The sequence below is a fragment of the Capra hircus genome, chromosome 14 (assembly GCF_001704415.2).
Source record: "Capra hircus breed San Clemente chromosome 14, ASM170441v1, whole genome shotgun sequence".
Classification (NCBI taxonomy): domain Eukaryota; kingdom Metazoa; phylum Chordata; class Mammalia; order Artiodactyla; family Bovidae; genus Capra; species Capra hircus.
Window position 1 is genome coordinate 72,153,778 of NC_030821.1, and position 22,186 is coordinate 72,175,963.

General features: G+C 42.6%; 1 protein-coding gene across 2 annotated transcripts in view; it reads right to left on the reverse strand.

Moving 5' to 3' along the window:
• Nucleotides 1-22,186, reverse strand: part of ADCY8 (adenylate cyclase 8) — a 235,353-nt gene that overhangs the window by 163,918 nt on the left and 49,249 nt on the right. The gene's annotated exons all lie outside the window — the stretch shown is intronic.

Here is a 22,186-nt window from a genome sequence, read left to right on the forward strand (position 1 = left end):
ATGCCAAAGAATGCTCAAACTACTGCACAATTGCACTCATCTCACATGCTAGTAAAGTAATGCTCAAAATTCTCCAAGCCAGGCTTCAGCAATACGTGAACTGTGAACTTCCAGATGTTCAAGCTGGTTTTAGAAAAGGCAGAGAAACCAGAGGTCAAATTGCCAACATCCACTGGATCATTGAAAAAGCAAGGGAGTTCCAGAAAAACATCTATTTCTGCTTTATTGACTATGCCAAAGCCTTTGACTATGTGGATCACAAGAAACTGTGGAAAATTCTGAAAGAGATGGGAATACCAGACCACCTGACCTGCCTATTGAGAAATCTGTATGCAGGTCAGGAAGCAACAGTTAGAACAGGACATGGAACAACAGACTGGTTCCCAATAGGAAAAGGAGTATGTCAAGGCTGTCTATTGTCACCCTGCTTATTTAACTTCTATGCAGAGTACATCATGAGAAACGCTGGAGTGGAAGAAACACAAGTTGGAATCAAGATTGCCGGGAGAAATATCAATGACCACAGATATGCAGATGACACCACCCTTATGGCAGAAAGTGAAGAGAAACTAAAAAGCCTCTTGAGGAAAGTGAAAGTGGAGAGTGAAAAAGTGGGCTTAAAGCTCAACATTCAGAAAATGAAGATCATGGCATCCGGTCCCATCACTTCATGGGAAATAGATGGGGAAACAGTGGAAACAGTGGCAGATTTTATTTTGGGGGGCTCCAAAATCACTGCAGATGGTGATTGCAGCCATGAAATTAAAAGACGCTTACTCCTTGGAAGAAAAGTTATGACCAACCTCGATAGCATATTCAAAAGCAGAGACATTACTTTGCTGACTAAGGTCCGTCTAGTCAAGGCTATGGTTTTTCCTGTGGTCATGTATGGATGTAAGAGTTAGACTGTGAAGAAAGCTGAGCGCTGAAGAATTGATGCTTTTGAACTGTGGTGTTGGAGAAGACTCTTGAGAGTCCCTTGGACTGCAAGAAGATCCAACCAGTCCATTCTGAAGGATATCAGCCCTGGGATTTCTTTGGAAGGAATGATGCTAAAGCTGAAACTCCAGTACTTTGGCCACCTCATGCGAAGAGCTGACTCATTGGAAAAGACTGTGATGCTGGGAGGGATTGGGGGCAGGAGGAGAAGGGGATGACAGAGGATGAGATGGCTGGATGGCATCAGTGACTTGACGGACGTGAGTCTGAGTGAACTCCAGGAGATGGTGATGGACAGGGAGGCCGGGCGTGCTGCGATTCATGGGGTCGCAAAGAGTCGGACACGACTGAGCAACTGAACTGAACTGAACTGTACAGCAAAGTGATCCAGTTACACACACATATACATATACATTCTTTTAAATATTCTTTTCCATTATGGTTTATCATAGGATATTGAATATAGTTCTCTGTCCAAACAGTAGGACCTGGCTGTTTATCCGTTCAACCTATAACAGCTTACATCTGCTGACACCAGCCACCCACTCCATGCCTCCCCCAACCTCTACCCCTAAGACAGGTGCATTTTAATCATCATAGTTTCCTCATATCTTCATAGATATTTATGGATCCTAAGCCTTTTCACCATTCATTCTTTCATTTGTTCCTCACAAAACCCTGAAAAGAAGCAGGCACAGATAATTAGCTTCACTTAACCAACAGACTGAATCAAATCAAATCGCTTCCATGACCTGAACAGTTACCACATGGCAAAGCCAGGATGCTATCCTTTACCACGGTTTTCGTGGATGGGATTCTTGGTGAGACAGGAAAGCCTCAGGTTCTAAGTCTGACTGGAGTTCAGATCCTGCCTTCATCCCTGAATAAGAAGGTAGCACCAGGTGAACTACATCCTCTCTCTGAGACTTAGTTCCCTGGTTTGGCAAATAGTGATAATATCACCTACTTCACAAGGCTGCAAAGGAAATTCAATGAAATAAAATATGGCAGGTGCTGGAGTTAATTCCCTCCTGCTGCTTCTTTGCTCTGTTTAACCCTCCTCTCATGTGAAGGGCTTTATCAATGAAGTGTCCACAGAGCTTTACATGATAAGGTTTTTCCTCTTGGGAAAGCTGTCCCATCGAGGGGCTGAGAAGCCTGCTTCCCGCAAATGCCCCTGCCTGATGTCCGCTTCATGCTTATTACGCTGTCTGTCAATTTTCTTGTGATCCAGTTCAGGTAATCGCTGTTGGGTGGGAGTCGGTCCTCATCGTGGCTTTGAGGGGCACTCAGAGCCTCAAAACTGTAGGTACTAAAGAAATATTTCCTAAACAAATGAGTGAGCAGAGAGATGGCAGAGACTGTGTTCAGCTCATGACTGCATCTCCTTCCACGGCCATCAGTCCCTGGCACGGGATAATTAATTATTAAATAGATTCTTTAAGTGGCAGTGCACATTCAGTCTTCAAGTATGGCATAGACGCTTTATGAGAGACTTTTTTTTTTTAGAAAACATTTTAATTTCAATGTGTTCCCAGATGACTAAAAAATTTAAACTTATTACAAATTTTCATACACAAGAGCTTTTTCTGACCAAACCATTTCATGTTTTATTTTCTGACTATTAGTTCTGGGACACTGGTGAACAGAACAACAGATATTATTTAGGAGGTAGATGCACCTTGTTTACAAACAGAAATAGATTTTTTGTTTGTTTCCTTTGTTTTACAATTCCAGAAACACAATTTAACATTAAATACCTTTTAATAATCAAAAGGGGACAATCGTAATATTGTCCCCATTAATTCTGAAGATATATTTCCTAAAATTCAACATCTTTTTGGGAGATTTTCAAAATAAAATTTTAATAGCAAAATTCTCCAGCACCTAGGTTTGCTAGCCTCTAGCTAGTCTGGCTACTGCCAACTGCCTCAGCTCCCCACCCTGTAAGGCATTTTCTTCCAGACAATGGGAAATTGCCTGGAGTCTGCTTATAAAAGCCCATTTTCAACACTTCTGCTTCTTCAGATTTGCTAGCTGCTTGAGAAACATCATTCAAATCCCCTGAAAACACAGTCTGAAAGAAAAATGGGAAAGTTTGCCCCTTAATACAATTCCCAAGTCTTACTGAGGCAGAATATCAGATTTTCCGGCTTTGGAGGTCAGAGGTACAAGACTTTCTCCTGTAGCCAGACTGTGGCCCAGGGTGGCCGTTATACTCACATTCTGCACATCTTTCTCTCCCCAGGTTTTTCCCATTTGCATGAAAAGGGGTCCGGGTGCATTTCAAGGGCCTCAGTGGCTTCTGCCTGGATTTGCCTCTCACCTAACTGGCTCTATTCCAGTCATGAGAATGGCTTCAGGGCATCTATTGCTACAGTGCACCCTGAAGGGGAAGTCAAGGTGAAAACAGTGAGGGAGTCAGCATCCTCATTTTATGCAAATGCTTGTCCTGGAGGAGAGAAAGAAAGCAGGGCAGTTCCCTGAGGCAGGCAGCACTTCCGAGCTTGCACGCACCCATGCTTCTGAATGGCTTTGGGAAGAACTCACCATTCAGACCCTCGCAAACCAGAGACCTCCCAATACTCTCTGTACTGTAGGCCAAGCAAGGTCAACTGCAGTATAGGTCCAGGCTCTGGTGAGAGGCTTATCCTGGGGTTATAGATAATATACTTTTTAAAAAATATTTATTTATTTGGTTGCGCTGTGTCTTAGCTGCAGCATGTGGGATCTTTAGTGGCAGCAGGCAAATTCCTAGTCAAAGAGTGTGGACTCCTAGTTGCAGCGTGAGGGATCGAACTCCCTGACTAGGGATTGAACCCAGGGACCCTGCATTGGAAGCTTGGAGTCCCAGACACTGGCCCCCCAGGGAAGTCCCCATAATATCTTATTTTAAAGTGATCGCTCATTGTGGAGCAAGCCAAGTGTTTTGCATTCAGTATCTAATCAAAACCTCACATTAACCATGCATGCATGCTAAGCCACTTCAGTTGTGTCCAACTCTTTGCGACCCCATGTACCGTAGCCCATCAGGCTCCTCTGTCCATGGGATTCTCCAGGCAAGAATAGTGGAGTGGGTTGCCATGCCCTCCTTCAGGAGATTCTTCCTGGCCCAGGAATTGAACTCATGTCTCTTAACATCTCTTGCATTGGCAGGTGGGTCCTTTACCACGAGAGCCACCTGGGAAGCCCATAATAGTGTGAAATGGAGTATTTGCTGCCTTATCAATAAACAAGGATGGGACAGCCATCAGGGATTTCCAGCCTCCAAATGTGAATCTCTGAGCCCAGAGGGCACCCAAAAAGGAGAACAATGCCTGTGATCCAGTTTCTGAGTCCTCCCTACAGTGAATGAGGAACTAGGGATGTAAAAAACCAAGAAGCAAGTTGCTGGCCCCAGAAAGCTGAGATGCATATAAAAGGAATGATTTCAGTAAGCCCAGATGCTTGCATTTTCCCATACATAAAAGAGCACCAAATTCCTTAATTTGAGATACCTGATTTTCCTTAATTAACAATAACCTTTTGATGTTCAGACTACCTGCCTTTTGCTGCAAACTTCTGTCTAACCTGACTCCTCCCCACTTGCCTCCTTGCAACAGTTCTCTCGGGGTCACTTGGGATGCTGTCTCCTGGGCTTGAAGTTCTGAGAATTCCCATCAAATACAAAATAACTCTCAATTTCCAGGTTGTGATTATTTTTTTAATTGACAGTAGGTTACTATTTTCATTGCATTTTATTGATATATATAAGATGTTGAGATTCAAAGAATTTAAGCCAAATGAAGCAGTTCAGAGTCACACAGTTGCTGAGTGCATAGTGAAGATTCAAGCCCATTTCTTTTTCCTTTGAAACTTAGATTATAATTCATCCATTTATTCACTTGTTTCTCATGTCAAGGTGTAAGTACTATGTGACAGGTGCAGGGCTGGGCATGGAGAATAGGCAGTCGACAAAACCAGACATGGTACTCACCTTTGCAGAGATAATGTTCTAGAGGTAATGAATGGTAAATAAAAATATGGAGTAAGAATACAGGATGCTTGCTGTTTATATAAAAATGGAATCGAACACTTTGGAAAGACTTGGTAATATTGCGTAGCTACAACGCTGCACCCAAACTAGATGTCAGCAAGCCAGCCACACACATTTGTGGGAAAAACAATAAAAATCCAGAAATCACTCTGATAATTTTGAGAGTACTTTTAAATATGTGGCTCCATTTTAAAGAGCTGGAAATTTTGACTGATGCACTAGTAGCTGTGGTCTCTGTAAGAAACAATAGACCTCTGCTTGAAAAATACCTTGGCCTTATTTTAAGAGACCAGATAATGAACTTATTATTCTATGTTTAAATTACAAATAAAATATTTAAATTTGCAGCCATGAAATTAAAAGACGCTTACTCCTTGGAAGAAAAGTTATGACCAACCTAGATAGCATATTCAAAAGCAGAGACATTACTTTGCTGACCAAGGTCTGTCTAGTCAAGGCTATGGTTTTTCCTGTGGTCATGTATGGATGTGAGAGTTGGACTGTGAAGAAAGCTGAGTGCCGAAGAATTGATGCATTTGAACTGTGGTGTTTGAGAAGACTCTTGAGAGTCACTTGGACTGCCAGGAGATCCAACCAGTCCATTCTGAGGGAGATCAGCCCTGGGATTTCTTTGGAAGGAATGATGCTAAAGCTGAAACTCCAGTACTTTGGCCACTTCATGCGAAGAGTTGACTCATTGGAAAAGACTCTGATGCTGGGAGGGATTGGGGGCAGGAGGAGAAGGGGACGACAGAGGATGAGATAGCTGGATGGCATCATGGACTCGACGGACGCGAGTCTGAGTGAACTCAGGGAGTTGGTAATGTACAGGGCGGCCTGGCGTGCTGCAATTCATGGGGTCGCAAAGAGTTGGACACGACTGAGAGACTGAACTGAACTGAACTGAAGCTCCCATTTCAACCTACTTTTACAATTTACCAAGCAGCCTCCCATCCAGATGACTTCAGCTGAAGGGATTTTACAGTTCTTATTTGGGTGTCTGTCACCCTCCCTAAGAGCTACCTGGGTGGCACTAGCGGTAAAGAATCCTCCCGCCAATGCAGGAGATGTAAGAGACGAGAGTTCGATCCCTGGTTCGGGAAGATCCCCTGGAGGAGGGCATGGCAACCCGCTCCAGTATTCTTGTCTGGAGAATTTCATGGACAGAGGAGCCTGGAAGGCTACAGTCCATACACAGGTTTGCAAAGAGTGGGACACGACTGAAGCGACTTAGCACAGCACAGCACCCTCCCTAAACCGGGAAGCATTTGAGAGAAAAAGCATGGTTTTTTCCACCTCCAGAAACCAACACAGGCTTAGTGAGGAAGTGGCTATATATCTGATTCCTTTGGTGATAAAGAGACAGATACTCTAGTTGACACAGCTGAAGCAAAATCAGGATTTATCATAACTATACTGATGTCTTAGGGAATCTAGGGGCAAAACCTGGACTTTGGAAACAAAAAGAACCAGAGACCCATAATGACTCTTTCTCTAAAACTTGAGTTTCTCTTTCTCCTGAAGGTCAGCTTCATCCTCCTCTCTGACTTCTCAGCCACTGAGAGCTCTTGGTCCTTATCCTTTGGCTGTTTTTGAGAAAATTCTTGCAGAGTTCAAGATGCAATATGTCTGCTCAGGGGCTCTGCTTGAGTCAAACATCTAGCTCATGCTCATGGTGCAGGATCAGGACAAGGATTATGGTGTTAATGGGGTGATCATTATAACAGGGGATCTTCCTGGTGGTTCAGTGGTTAGGACTCTGAGCTTTCACTGCTGAGGGCCAAGGTTCAATCCCTGGTCAGGGAACTATGATCCCACAGGCTGTGCAGAGCAACCAAATGAATAAATAAAAGGATTAAGGTTGTTCTGCTTTTTATTATCACCATTCATTGGCAATTTTAAACAATGCCAGCCATAAAATACCCCTGTTCACTCCCAAGATGATTGCTTAGCAGAGAACTTGGCACATAGGACACCTGTAGACCCGTCCATGATGTGGCAATGCACACCTTTGTCATCCATCTCACCCTGGCCAAGGCTCAGCACATCCGTGGCAACCGTTAGCTGAGGGTCTAGTCTGATGTATCAACCACTATAACTTGATGAAATAAAAAGGAAGGCACTTTCTTTTGCCCTTTGGGAATGCAATGATAAACCAAAGGCAATATGACACTCGGGGAGATGCTCTGTTCTCCTGAAGGAATTTAGTCAAATGTGAGGAATAAAGAACACATTTGTTAGCCCAGAAGACATTAGGCACTAAACCTGCTGCTAAGTAGCCTCTCTTGAAAATCTCTCTTTGAAGCACTTCTTAAGGCTTGAGGATTTCAGTCTTTTCAGAGAATGCTAAAAGGCTCTTTCCCACAAAGTTCACTACTTTTCTCAGATGCAGGTAACACGATTAAGCATTGTGCTATGTTCAGTAAAAAGATGTTGATATGTAGGTCAGAAATCACAATCAGAAGAACTAAATTTTTTTTGGCATGCGCTCACTAATTTTCTGATCTTGGACAAATTACATAATGTCTCTGAATCTGAGTTTTCAGGTATAAAGTGGAAGGAAGTGTTAGTGACTCAGTTATGTCTAGCTCTTTGTGATCCTATGGACTGTAGCCCACTAGGCTGCTCTGTCTATGGAAGGCTCCAGGCCAGAATACTGGAGTGGGTTGCCATTCTCTTCTCCACAGGGTCTTCTTGACTCAGGGGTCGAACCCGGGACTCCTGCATTGCAGATCCTTTACCATCTGAGCCATCAGATGGAAGTGAGTACTACAGCAGGTATAAAAGCAGGTACTAAATCTCATTCTGCCTACTTCACAAAGAAGCTTTATTGAGGATGAGACATTCCAGCTGGATACTACAGTGTCTTAAAAAAAAAAAAAGGAGCTTGCTGGACAGAATCAGGGGAAAACATTCAGGCAATGGGCAAAGATGTGGAGAAGAGATGGAAGATGGCAAGCTTGTGGAAAAGCTCACCAGTGTGCTAGGTTCTTGGTGAAGAGGCACTGGTCAGAATTGAGACTTGAGAATTCCACTGGAAACAGTTTGGGATGGCCCTTAAATGCTAGAACAATTGGCAGAGTAGCAATGACATATATAAGCATCACTGATTCAATGGACATGAATTTTTGCAAAGTCCCAGAGACAGTGGAAGACAGAGGAGAGTCCATGGGGCTGCCAAGAGTCAGATATGGCTTAGTGACTGCCCAACAGCAACAATGTGTGAAACAGATAGCTAGTGGAAGTCTGCTGTATAATACAGACACCTCAGCTTGGTGCGCTGTGATCACTTAGAAGGGAAGCATGAGGGGGGTGGGAGGGAGGTTCAAGAGGGAGGGGATATGTGTATACATATAGCTGATTCACTTTGCTGTACAACAGAAACTAACACAACATTGAAAAACAATTATACTCCAATTAAAAAAAGAGAAAGAAACCTGATCTTTAGCCCACAGGGGAAGAGAGAGCAGTAAGTGATTTTTAAAACTGGGAATTCCCCCCCCCCCAAAAAAAAAAACCCAACTAGGAGTTACAGTCAAAAAAGTGAAAAGGCCATGAATATCCTTTTCTGAATTAGAGAATGAAAAGTTAATGTCTACATTTCCCCAAATCCTGCAATTCTGGATCTGATTTGGGTTTTGACAATTAGATGCTTTTCTATAAGACAGAATTTGGAGGTTAGACAGAAGCTATTTTTCATCTACTTCTGTCTTTTTTGTTGCTGGCAATTATGATTATGGAGATACTGGGATTGAAATAGCAGCCTTCCGCTATCTATTCACAAGATTTACGGCTGTTTGAAAGGTGGCCATTGTCCATATTTTTGCCAGGAGGGTACTGAAAAGGTGGCACTGGTCTGGAACTAAGAGCTGTGGCAACAGGGATTCCCTGATCCTCGCTCTTCACAGCATGTGGGAAGCTAGTCCCCAAGGTTTAGAAAAGAAACAGATGTCCCAAGAGAGGATTTAACCCACCTCCAAGGCCAAGGGATAAGAAAGCCCTCTTGTGGCAGGAAGGCATTTTATAATTTCACCAACACTCAAAAATCCTTTCTAAAATTCATCAGGGTACTTCTCTTGTGGTTCAGTGGTTAGGAATTCACTTTCCAGGGCAGGAGATGTGAGTTCAATCCCTAGTTGGGGAGCTAAGATGCCACACGCCAAAAAACTAAAACGTAAAACGGAAGCAATATTGTAACAGATTTAATAAAGACTTAAAAAAAAAGGTCCACATTTTAACAAAGATAAAATTCATCAGGACTTTAGAAATTAGATATGCCTTGCCCTGGAAGTCCTCTTGACTGTATATTTGCAAATGACACACACCGCATGTCACTCTGATATTCTATTACACACCAAAAGAGCATGCCTATTTGCCTCTATTTGACCATTCAATTCAATTTCCTTCAATAAACAGGGTCCTGTCTGAAGTGTTCCTAGGAGCTGGATAGACTCCAGCCCCAGAGAATGTACAGCCGGTGGGGAATCCAGGCGCAGGAACACTTCACGGCTCATTTCAGTAAGCGCCGTCAGAGAAGCAGGAACCTGGTCCTCTGGGGATACCAGAAGTGACCCAGAGGAGGGGTGGGACAGTGGGGTCTGGTGGTCCCTGTCCCTCAGTCACACCAGGACATTTATTTCAAATAAGTCTCTCAATAATTTAGTGGAGAGAGTTGGATTATGGCCAATTTAAGAGATAGGAAAACCAAGGGAGCTACAGTCTTTGCCCAAGCTTATGCAGTCAATAAGGTACAAAACTGGAACTTAAACCAAGTCTTTCTGAGTCTCAGTGTCGATTAAGTCACCTGTGAACACAGTAGGAGCCGTCCAAGAAACAAATTTTCCAGTGAAATTCTAACACCGAAAAAGTCAGAAATCACAGAGAGGCTCGTCTTTGGAGAACTGTAGGTGACATTTCCCTCGATTCTGATAAACTCTTTTCAGACCACGGTCACTTCACAATCTGTTATAATAACATGCTATCATAGGTGCTGAGAAACAATGGTATAAAAGCTACCAAATGTTGCTTCAATTAACTGGCTACAGAAACATATACCTTTTGGACGACTGCAAATCCTCATGTGGAAAAAGCTTTTAGTGGTATGGGGGTGTTTTTTGGGTTTTTGTTTTCCAAGAATATTTGGATGGATGTGGCAGAGCACACACATTTCCAAACTAGCATCCCTGTCCTTGGATGGGAACCACTTGGGTATTTGCAAAGTGAAGACTTCAGCCTTGAAGGTGCGGTGGGGAGAGAATTTCCCATCGATTCCAAGTGGGCTGATCCAGACTTGTGGGTCCTGAGACTCCAATAAATTGAAGGGATCCTATTTAACAAAAACATCACAAGGCCTTCCCTGGTGGCTCAACGGTCAAGAATCCGTTTGCCAACACAGGAGACATGGGTTCTATCCCCGATCCAGGAAGATCCCACATACCCCGGAGTAGCTAAGCCCATGCACCACAAATACTGAGCCTGCGCTTTAAAGCCCGGGAGCCACAACACCCTTGCACCCTAGAGCCCCAAATTCATGACAAGAGAAGTTACCGCAATGAGAAGCCGCCACACCACAAACAGCGTAGCCCCCTCACTGCAACTAGAGGAAAGTTCGTGCAGCGACAAAGATCCAGCACAGCCAGTAGTAAAATGAATACAATTATTTTTTAGAAAAATGGCTGACATCTACCCAATACAGTAAAAAAAGGAAAAACACCACAAATTGTAACTGCAAACTTCAGAGGACCCCTTGGAGGGCCTTAGAGCAGCCTTATAAGCGAGGAGCCCTAAAGCTTAAACTTTATCATTGTCACCAAAAGTCTGCTTCTGAGCAGGCAAACCATCTTTCTTTATTATAAATGTTGGAAGATGCCAACACTTCGGAGCCTGCGGCTGTGTGTGAACAAATAAAACACAGTATCGCTTAGCTCAAGTATTAATATGCAGCTGTTTCCATAGATACCTGATTAAAACTGTGCCACACATGTATTTTGGAAGGTTATTTGAATACTGTCTCTGATGCAGTAAATTCTTAGTTTCTAATTCAATTGTTATGATTATGGCACCTTTTTTCGATTATTACAGATGTTTTATAATACTCATCCACTGAAATTTTAAAAACATTGAATTTGTGTTTTATCTTGATAGAGAGCGGAGCTTTTCATGTTTATTCAAGAACGTGAGTGCATGCTCAGTTGTTCAGTTGTGTCCAACTCTTTGTTACCCTATGGACTGTTGCGCACCAGAATCCTCTATCCATGGGATTCTCCAGGCAGGAACACTGGCGTAGGTTGCCATGCCCTTCACCAGGCGATCTTCCCAACCCAGGAATCAAACCCACGTCTCCTAAGTCTCCTGCATTGGCAGGTGGATATTTTTACCCCGAGCCACCAGGGAAGCCTCTTATTCAAGAATATCATACTTTAATAGCAATTGGGATAGAAAGCTTTGGAGGTTGAAAGATGGATTAAAATTCAAATAAGGAGCCCCTTGCTGGCATCATTATCGGGAGCTTGTATATCCTCTTCAATGACAGTTTAAAAAATAATAAAAAAGAATAACTCACGTCTGTAGTGTGTGTATAGTTAAAAATTACTTTCACGTGTACTTGCCCACTGAACGGTCAGAAGAATCTTGAAGGTTGAAGTTAGTAAAATGATTTTACCAGTGAGGAAACTGAGGCTAAGAGAATTTGTTCAAGGCTAGCTTATCTATTAACGCAGGGCATCAAGTCACATATTGTCTTTCTGCTGTATCTCAAAAACCCATGACTGTCAAGGCCAGAGCTCCAAAAAAGGAACCAAATCAAAGGTTAGTGGGCGTGACGTGGCAGAGGCCACAGGGCTGGTGGCCCTTGCATGTCCACACCCCCACGAACATGAAACTGCCTGGGTCAGATGCGGGCACATGGTCTCTATAACCCAGTCTGTGGACCCCATTAAACCAACTGGCTAAAGAGTTCAGTCATTGCTTTTCACTTTGATATTTAATTCTGAGCTCATGTCAATTTTCTGCTCCCAAGAAGTGCAATTATCAAACATTTCTCATTTACATTTGAAAAGCAGGAAATATGACCATCAGAGCTCGCCTGAAAAATACATGCAATACTCATTCATCCATTAGTTCTCCCTTTTATTATTTCAATAGGAAAATATAGGCAGGCACTCCCTACAACATAAGGTGTAATTCAATTGTCTTTAGTTTCCTTGAGGCTTCCCTAGTGGCTCAGAGGTTAAAGCGTCTGCCTGCAATGCATGAGACCTGGGTTCGATCCCTGGGTTGGGAAGATCCCCTGGAGAAGGAAATGGCAACTCACTCCAGTATTCTTGCCTGGAGAATCCCATGGACAGAGGAGCTTGGTGGGCTACAGTCCACGGGGTCGAAAAGAGTCGGAGACGACTGAGCGACTTCACTTTCTTTTCTTTCTTTAGTTTCCTTAACTTCTCACACTCCAAGCATCTCAATCAGTTTCTCCCTATACTTATTTAAAATCAATTCAGTCTCTAGTAGACTGGGGACTTTATTTTCTGTGGAATGGATTAGTTCAATGAATAAAGCACATGCCTAAGAAAGAGTAGCAATTATATCAACCTTATTACGAACAATAGATCTTACTGGGCACTTATTAAGTGTCAAGCTCTGTATATGAATCATTTCATTTGATCCTCACAACTCACGAAGTAGAAACATTTCTTCCTGCCATTACACAGATGTGAAAACTGAGGCGCAGGAATGTTACTTAGTTGTCCCAAGGGCACAGAGCTAGTAAGTGGCAGTGCCTGGATGTGAACCTGGGCATGTGGATGTAACTGGGTTTATCCTTTTCATGAGTGCAATGGATCACCTGGCCTGACTCTCATGTCACAATCTTTTTCACACTTTGTATGATCTATTGTGGAGTATCATCCACTACCCATTCATGCATCTGACAAGCTGTTATTTAGCAAATATGCACTAAGGAATGAGTTAGAGGCAGGCAATGCGCTCTGCACTGGGCAGAGCAGTGGATAAGCTTCACTTCTGCCTTTTCCGTGCATGTAGTCTAGTTGACAGAGAGACTGAAAATGACTGTAATAAAATATTAATGACATTATGATAAAAGTCAGCACAGGGCACCACCTGTCACCTGCCTGTTCCAAAGCAATATCAGGATAGCAGATGCGAAAAATGAAATGCTTTGAGCTGTTGGAGAGGTGTAAAGATGAAGTATTTACATCCTGGTGATTAACAGACAAACAAGGCTCCAGTTTGTGAGCTAAACCACAAATTCTTCTGGACAATGGGGATGAAGAAAGAAGAGTTGATCAAGTGTAGGCTTCAACAGGAACACCCCCTGTGGGATGTGAAAACCTCTGCAGAATCTAGCTCCCAACTGACTAGAGGGGAAGGGAAATTATTCTTCGGTATTTGTCAACAATATGCTCCTATTTGGGGAAAGGGGCCTCATGGGAAATGCTCCTTAATACAATCATGATTTTATTCATTTGATACAATGTTACTTACTGAATGTCTAATATCAAGTAAGATATTATTGGGGGGGAGGGAAAGAAATATGAGTTTTCCTGGATCAAGAAGCTTGTAATCCAGTATCAAGATGTAAGATATGTCATATAAGACAAGATGTAAAGTGCCAAACTTACCAAATTCCAGTGTATTCTGAAAAATTGTATCTAAAGATTTTACTTTTATTTCTGGCACCTAACTGGTCTACATTTCATAACGCACTAACTTGATTACTACATTTGTTACCATTATGAAAATTCTGAAGAGGGTTTTGAAAAAAAAAAAAAGATCAAAATTCAAGTGGAATTTTGATCGGATTTTGATAACTGAAATCCCAAACAGCGAAATGAAATCAGCCAAGTGTACCAAACAGCCCCTGGATCAAGCTGTCCCTGAAGCCTAATGCTGGTTTCCTCCCTAATGCTGGGAGGAGTGCAGACCTCGTAAAATAATCTTTGGCAGTTGCTATTGGCTGCTTGCACTCAGTGGGCAGACTGGTATGAAGTTGGGGCATTTGGAATAGTTAAGAGGAGAAAGGAGAGCATAAAAAACCCATGTGAGAAAAGCAAAGAGAACTGCCCGCAAACCCTACACTACTCTTGGTCCTCCTGGAGTCCATCATGGGCACCAGGAGCTCTCATTGAGGTTTCACTGGAAATCTCCACTAGACCCTTCTTTGAGTAGAATCACTATTTCTTTCCCCTACTTGCTTCATTTGATTTCCCCAAGTCTCTCCTTTTATTCCCATTGATTACACCATAGTCTTGGTGAGTCATTAGTGCCTCTATTCAGTAACACGAGGCAATGCATTCTCCTTACTGCCAAGGCCAAAATTAGTCGGAGAATCTCCAGTGAGGAAGAGAGGGCAAGAGAGCAAGGGCAGGACCTGGACTGATGCTGGGCTGAGATGGGGAGGATTGAATGTGTTAACTCCTAGCATCACTATTGCACAAAAGTGCCTCATGGTTGAATGGTTGAGAGACAGGGAACAGGGAAGCGCTGGATGAGCCAGGTTGATGAATACACTTTTTCCTGACCATGACGGAAAGTGAGTGAAGGGTTTTAAGCATGGGAATGATACCTTTCGGTTCTTCCTGTGTGAGGCTTCCTCTGCAAGCGTCACCACACTGCTACGGTCCTCTACAGGTTTCTGGTGGTATAGCATCTGGTCATGTGCATTGGATTTGTGTCTAGACAGACTGGGGTTCAAATCCCAGCTTAACCACTTGTGAACACTATGAACTTCTCCAAACTTTTGCCTACTGGAGATCATTTTAGTACCTACTTCATTGGCAGGTAGTGAGTGTTTAGCACAGTGTCTGGATGATACACTGATTATGAACAGAGGTAGCATGTCCAGGAGACTTCACTAAATACATGGTATAATAGTTGGTATATGTGCTCTGGAGTAAGACTGTCTAGGTTGTAATACCAGCTCTGCAACTTATTAGATATTGTATGTATGTGTGTGTGTGTGTGTGCTTGTACTCACTCAGTTGTGCTCAACTCTTTGGAACCCCATGGGGGACAAATCCCTGGGGGACTGTAGCCTCCCAGGCTCCTCTGTCCATGGATTCTCTAGGCAAGAATACTGGAGTGAATTGTCATTCCCTTCTCCAGGGGATCTTCCCAACTTGGGGACTGAACCCAGGTCTCCCGCACTGCAGGCAGATTCTTTACCATCAAAGCCACCAGGGGAGCCCAAGAATACTGGAGCGGGTAGCCTAACCCTTCTCCAGGGGAACTTCCCAACCAGGGTCTCCTGCATTGCAGGCAGATTCTTTACCACCTGAGCCACCCAGGAAGGCCCATCCTGCTGCTGCTGTTGCTGTGTCACTTCAGTCGTGTCCGACTCTGTGTGACCCCATAGACGGCAGCCCACCAGGCTCCTCCGTCCCTGGGATTCTCCAGGCAAGAACACTGAAGTGGGTTGCCATTTCCTTCCCCAGTGCATGCATGCACGCTCAGTCGCTTCAGTCATGTCCAACTCTGTGCGACCCTATGGACAGCAGCCCACCAGGCTCCTCTGTCCGCGGGATTCTCTAGGCAAGAACACTGGAGTGGGTTGCCATTTCTTTCTCCAAGGCCCATCCTAATGCAGTGTAAATTCATCTTTGATCACATTTGCAAAGGCCCTCCTCCCAAATAAAGAGGTCTTGTCTAGTCCACCTTCCATGTCTGCCTCATCAGTTATGATGTATCTTTACCTAGAGGCAGTAGCATGCTTTTCCAAATTTGTTTATGTCAGCTGTATTTGCAATTGCTAAAACTGTAATTAAATATAGCACAAACAACAGAATATGAATATAAAAAGAAAGCGAGCTTTTGTTTCTGTGAAAAGTTGAATGCTTCAGAATTCCTTAAAAATGCTCTTCTTAAAAATGCTTTTGAATTAGGTGTGGGTATGAAATTGCAAAAGACTGGAAATAAAGAACATTTGAGAATGGTTCTGTCCTCAAGATTGCTCTAAAAGTATTTTTTAACTATTTGCCCTCTTTTATTGTCAATACATTTTGAGTGCAGTTTGTATAAAATAGAGGGTATAGAATTCCTGTCAGTGGACATATACTCACATCCAGATGAAATAAACTATTTTAGGCATGGATCTTTTTATTCCAAGAATATATATATATATATATATATTTTTTTTTTCTTTTCCCCTCATCTAGTTTACTACTATTTTTGAAAAGTGCTTTTAACTATAACCAGGCTACAAAATCCTACCTTCCTTCCAGCGTTATACAATTAGGTTGTGTGAAGTTTCCAATTCCAATTTCCTATAGCCAAAATTCCCCCAACAGTTTTATGAGCTAAAAGGGCCCCACAGGGTTGTTGGAGTCTGCTCTTCAGCCTCTCCCAGCTAGATCAGAGGCGTTGAGGTCAAGGATGGTGAGGGATTTCTTCCACATGAACTACCTCTGGAAATGTTAATTGTATGCAAATGAGTGCAGGATCATGGCCTCTCTTTGAATCGGGGAAGTATTTAAAATCTGTACCCACACAGGGATGACAGACAGAAGAACACAAACAAGAAGAAAAACTGTAGGTACTACAATTGGAGCGTGCTCTGCTCAAAACAGGTCCAGGTGGTCCCATAGATTCAAGGACCAACTATGATGCCCAGCTGCCGTCTCTATTCCTTGATTTCTTCATAGCAACCTTGAGACAACAGGGATTATCATTTTTGACAGATAAAGGATCCAATATTTGGAGAGTTTAAGTGGTGTCCCCAAGGTCACCCAGGCAAAGAGTTGGAAAACGTGAAAGTGAAGTCACTCAGTGGTGTCTGATTCTTTGCAACCCCATGGACTGTAGCCTACCAAGCTCCCCCGTCCATTAGATTTTCCAGGCAAGAGTACTGGAGTTGGAATTAGCAATCAAATCTAGGTTTGTCCTTCTTCAAAGCTTTTCCTCTTTTTGCTGTGCCAGAAGATGCAAACAATGTGCTAGAAAGATGGCAAAGAACTAGGCAGCCAGGTGGTTGCCAGAGGTGCAAGGGGGTAAACACAAGACTGACCCTTGAGTGAAGTCAGCTGTTACAGGAGGGTCAATGGTCATGAACACTGAGCTTCTGCTCACTGCGCCAAATCTTACTGACAAAGGCAATCACAGTGCTGACCCCATTACTGGGCAGAGTGGCAAGAACTCATGTCAAATAAAAATATCTAAGTGCCAAGGAGAAAGTAGCTCATGACTGCAAACAGTAAAGGAGGCTTTCTAAAGGGAAGACATCTCGGTTTGAGGCGTTGGTGAGACTTTCACAAAAATAGCCCTAACATTTGTAGAGTTCTTTACAGTTGAAATGACGCTTTTTCAGGCATTATGTTATTTGTCTCTGGGAAAACACCCTGTGGGTTAGAGTAGGCATTATCATTTCCGATTGAGAGATGAGGAAATTCATGCACATAGTATTCTCCAGGCAAGAATACTGGAGTGGGTTGCCACGTCCTCCTCTGGGAGATCTTCTTGACTCAGGAATTGAACCCGCATCTCTTATGTCTCCTGCAGGGAGGTTGTTTAACAGTAGCACCACCTGCAAAGCCCAGGATAGCACATGGGTGGTCTTAATGTAAGAGCTGGAGAAGAGCGTGGAGGGTTTTTGTGGAGCATAATAAGAGTCATCTAACTGGAGAAAAAAAACAAATAAACACACATTCTGAGATTCTAGGTCCGTCTTGATTCTTCTTTGAATGAATGAAAGAATGTCAAGGCTCTGCCTTACTAGTTAGCAGTTCTCTACAGCTTCAAAAATACTCTCTTAGATCCTATTGGGCACCAACATGCACCCAAACAACCAACTCAAAACTCAATAAGAAACCCAAATTTCTCACCCAATCTATCATCCAAACCATTTGCTTATACCAATATTATCCAACAAAGATATTTCAGTTAAACAGAATTGTTTTAATACAGCTAAAACATCTGCATTTTATAATAACCTCCCTGCTGTTGCAACATATGGCAGCATCAGACTACTTTATTCCAGGGCCCTCAGAGCTTCTGAGACACTTCAAAATGCTGTATCATCATAAGCAGGTTTTGGCAACTCTCAAAGCTGAAAGAAAAACAATTAATTCATTTTAATATTTAAAATAAACACGGGCCATTTGGATCATTTGGGAAGAGAGAGAGGGGATTACAAAAATTACAATAATTAGAATCTGACTCCCCAAAGAGAGATTTCCTAAAATGTAGCTTCCAGATGGAAAATTCTATAGCAGGTCCAAACAAGACACGTTCTCAGCCTGTCCCAGTCTCTTCTGAATTGGAAGAGTCCTCCTCCTACTTGACCACCTGATGTGAAGAGCCGACTCATTGGAAAAGACCCTTGATGCTGGGAAAGACTGATGGCAGGAGGAGAAGGGAGTGGCCCAGGATGAGATGGTTGGATAGAATCACAGACTCAGTAGGCATGAATTTGAGCAAACTCCAGGAGATAGTGGAGGACAGAGGAGGCTGATGTCCTGTGGTCCTTGGAGTCTCAAAGAGTCAGACAGAGCTTAGTGATTGAACAACAACAACAACCTCTTCCTACCAAGTTTTTTAATGGGGGTCACAATGAGCACCATCCCTTTACTTTTATACAGCAGAATTATGACAACATGACTCTCGTGCAGGTAGAAGTGAAGCCAGGAGCTGAAGTGAGAGTTCAGTATAACTCAGTGAAATAAATGTGAATCAGAAGATCTTATATTCCAGCCATTGTGCTGGATAAATACCAGAGAACCAGATGAATGAGGACGGCTGCCTTTAATCGGTCCTTACTGGCCATGGAAAGAAAGAAATGGAGACTCGTAAATGTTACAGAGTGTGACAGATTCTATGAGAGACTTGACTCTAAGACATGTTAGAAGCATAAGGAGAGCATTTCACCTCAATCCGGGGAGGGGAAAGCAAGCTTCACAGAAGGAGGGACGCTGGAATAGAATATTGAGGTTAATATTCACTGAAATTAACGAGAGGAAGGTGAGCTTCCTGGGCTGAAAGAACCAAATGGTGTAGGGTAGGGAAACAGCCATTCAGGGAGCTAATGGCCATTTGGTTTCGGGTGTGAGGCGAGGAGGTAGAGAAGAATCCAGAGAGAGAGGAAGAGGGTTAGATCCTGGAGGAACTGTCGGGCCACGCATGGGTCTGGGTTTCATCTTGGAGGGAATGCTACCACTGAAGGGTTTTCCTGCATAGAAGGGTGATGCCAATGTCATTATCATTCTTTGTAATAGGGCTTGAGTGCATCCTCTGCCTTGGACTGAGAACTGTTCCTCCTTCATCTCACCACAACCCTGGAGAAAGGTAGAATCATTATGACCATCTTGAACCAGTGAAATTGCTCAATTATGCCGGACTCTTTGTGATCCCTTGGACCGTAGCCTACCAGGCTCATCCATCCATGGAATTTTCATCTTACATGGAATGACCATCTTACACCCACAAAAATCAAGGTCTTTAGAGGAGGGGGGTTTGTCTGATTTCTCACAGTCAGGAAACACAGGAAGTAGGATTGGAATCCAGATCTTGCAGACATTGACGACCGTGCTTTTGATCCCTACAGTGTACTGGTCCTGAACAAAACTGGGCTTTGGGGATGGAGAACAATTTAGAGAAAGAGAAGCTAGAGCCTGAGAAACCAGACAGGTAAGGGATGCTTAGTATGCTCTGTGCTTGTTACAGTTGATGGCAAAAATTGTTAAAAAAAAAAAAAAAAGACAAAGTCCTGTCACCCAGAAAACAGAGCCAATATAAGCTCAACTTCTTCACGCCAATCATCTAAAATAAAAATGTCAACATTTGGGCCCATGCAGTAGTTCCTTCCTGGAATTCTGCCAGCTACTATGGAAAGGAACAGGGGTGCTGCAAAGCTGAGAACCAACATCAAGGATCTTTGTTAAAAACCTAGTTTAGAAGAGACCTTGAGCAAAGAGCTTTATTTGCTGGTTTCTCCTGCCTGCTTGCTCTTGACCTTAAGAACACTGCCTGCAACCTCAGGCTATCCAAGGAAAAGCCCTGATTTTCAGGACTCTGAGTCTGAAGGCTCAGAGCTCTGTCAAGTTCGCCAAGATAGGAAGAAAGTTAAGGAAACATTTCAAATTCTGGGCCATCTCATTTGAAAACCTTGCCTTCTCTGCCCATCTACCATTGAGGAAGTTCTCAGGGATAAAGGAAACCTGAGTGAGAGATCAATATCAGTGGAAAGAAATAGCATTGAATGATTCAGAGCCAGTTAGCTTAGACACTACCATGGTGAGGGCAGGGGGTAGGGTGGGGTGATGGGTGGAGGAGGGTGGAGTGGAGGGTTGGGGGGGGAAGGGGATGGTCAATATAGCAGAAATACTTTATCAGAACTGTACACACAGGACTATAACAAACTCAGAGCATATTTTGTTTAATCCTCAGAACAAAGAACCTTCCACCAAAAGAGCCTCTTCTCATGCTTCATCATAAAATAATGGAGCTGACTTACAGTTTTCTATTGTTTCATATGTGTCCTCTTATTGGAAGCAAACACAATGCTGAAGAAATATATTGCACCAAGTAAGGATGAGGAGCCTAAGACTGAGAGTTAAGCGGTTAAGGTGGCCCACTAGGAGGTGATATGGCAGAGGTATGAATGCTATGGGGCTCTCATGGTCCCTTAGACGGTAAAGAATCTGCCTGCAATGCAAGAGACCTGAGTTCCATCCCTGGATCAGGAAGATCCCCTAGAGAAGGGAATAGCTACCCACTCCAGTATTCTAGTGAACTTTCCACTGCATTTGATTTGTCACTTATCCTCACCTTTGGGTATTATTTTCTTCCTCCTATTATCAACTTAAGAAAAAAGAAAGGTTAGAGAGGATGGAGGAAGGTCTGTGCAGCATGTCAAATTGCTACGTTGCAAGAGACTCCAAGACAATGAACTTGAAGAATGGGAAAAGAAGAAAAGCCTTATGAATACGATGAAGCAGTCATTTTCAGTGTCTCCAATATTTCATAAACATTAAATAAAAGACTAAGTTTCCCAGACAACTTCTCCACAGTTGCAGTTCTGGCTGTGATAGTGCATCAGGAACAGTTGATAAATTATTAATCTGCAGCACTGTCTGAATTGGCGTAGATCCCATGGAAAGAGTGATGTGCCAGTCTAGCAACTGCTCTGTTTTACAGAGCAACATAATGTATATGTGTATAGAACCTGGGAGATAGCGTGTTTATTGCACAAAGTGATTTCTTTCTTAAAGCTATTTTTCTAAATTATTTTACAGTGATGCTCAGGGCAACTACAATAAATCTGTTATGAGGTTCCATAGGTGTTTTAGACATCAACTTAGAATTGTCCTAATTCTAAATCCTATGAAATCTATGTAGGAGCTGGAAATTCAATAATTTTTTCTGTACCCCTGGCAATAACATATGGCACTGGGAGTTGCATTTTGTCAGGTTGCACCTTATCTTTCCTCCTCATCCATTATCAAACAGACCTGGCATTGCTCACTTCAAAGATCCAAGTTTTACTGATGATTCGATGAGATTAAGATAAAAAATGTTCCATTTTTGGAGATATTTTCTTTATAATTTCCCAAACCACTATTGCACAAAGTTTAAAATAACAAGCATGTATCCACAGATGTAGCTTTTTTTAAAAAAGCCTTGTATGGTAGAACTAATATATCTATTGAGCCTAGGATTCCCAAGAGTATATAAACAGTTTGAGTATAAAATATGTTCATTCTATAACCAACTTTAGCATATTCCTGTTATTTCTATTTGAACATTACTTTCAGAGGCAGAGATATCCATTAATTTTTGTATATGAATAATTTAAATAGGAGAAAAATCTTTATTTTTTGAGAGCTAATTTTATCTTTGAGAAACATATCATTTGAGGTCAAAGCTATTTTTTAAATCCTTATAACACCCACCTAAACAGGATGTCCAAGAAATTCCTTTATTTTAACCTCTTCCAGGTAAAACTCATGGTCTCCACTTTGCACCAAGCTGTTTTTCCTATTGCATCTCCTATCTTGGGACTGGTATCATGTTCCATAAAATTTATTGTGTACAATGATCTCTTCTGAAAATCAGGATGAGGCATTAAGAACTACACATGTGCAAGATTTTTCTCTGAGCTTCCTATAATTTGAATTGCTATGTAGTGAAAATTTTATTTGAAATAACAATTTACAGTTTGAGAAAAGAAGAATTAAAGATGAGAATACAAATGGTTTTCAGAAACCA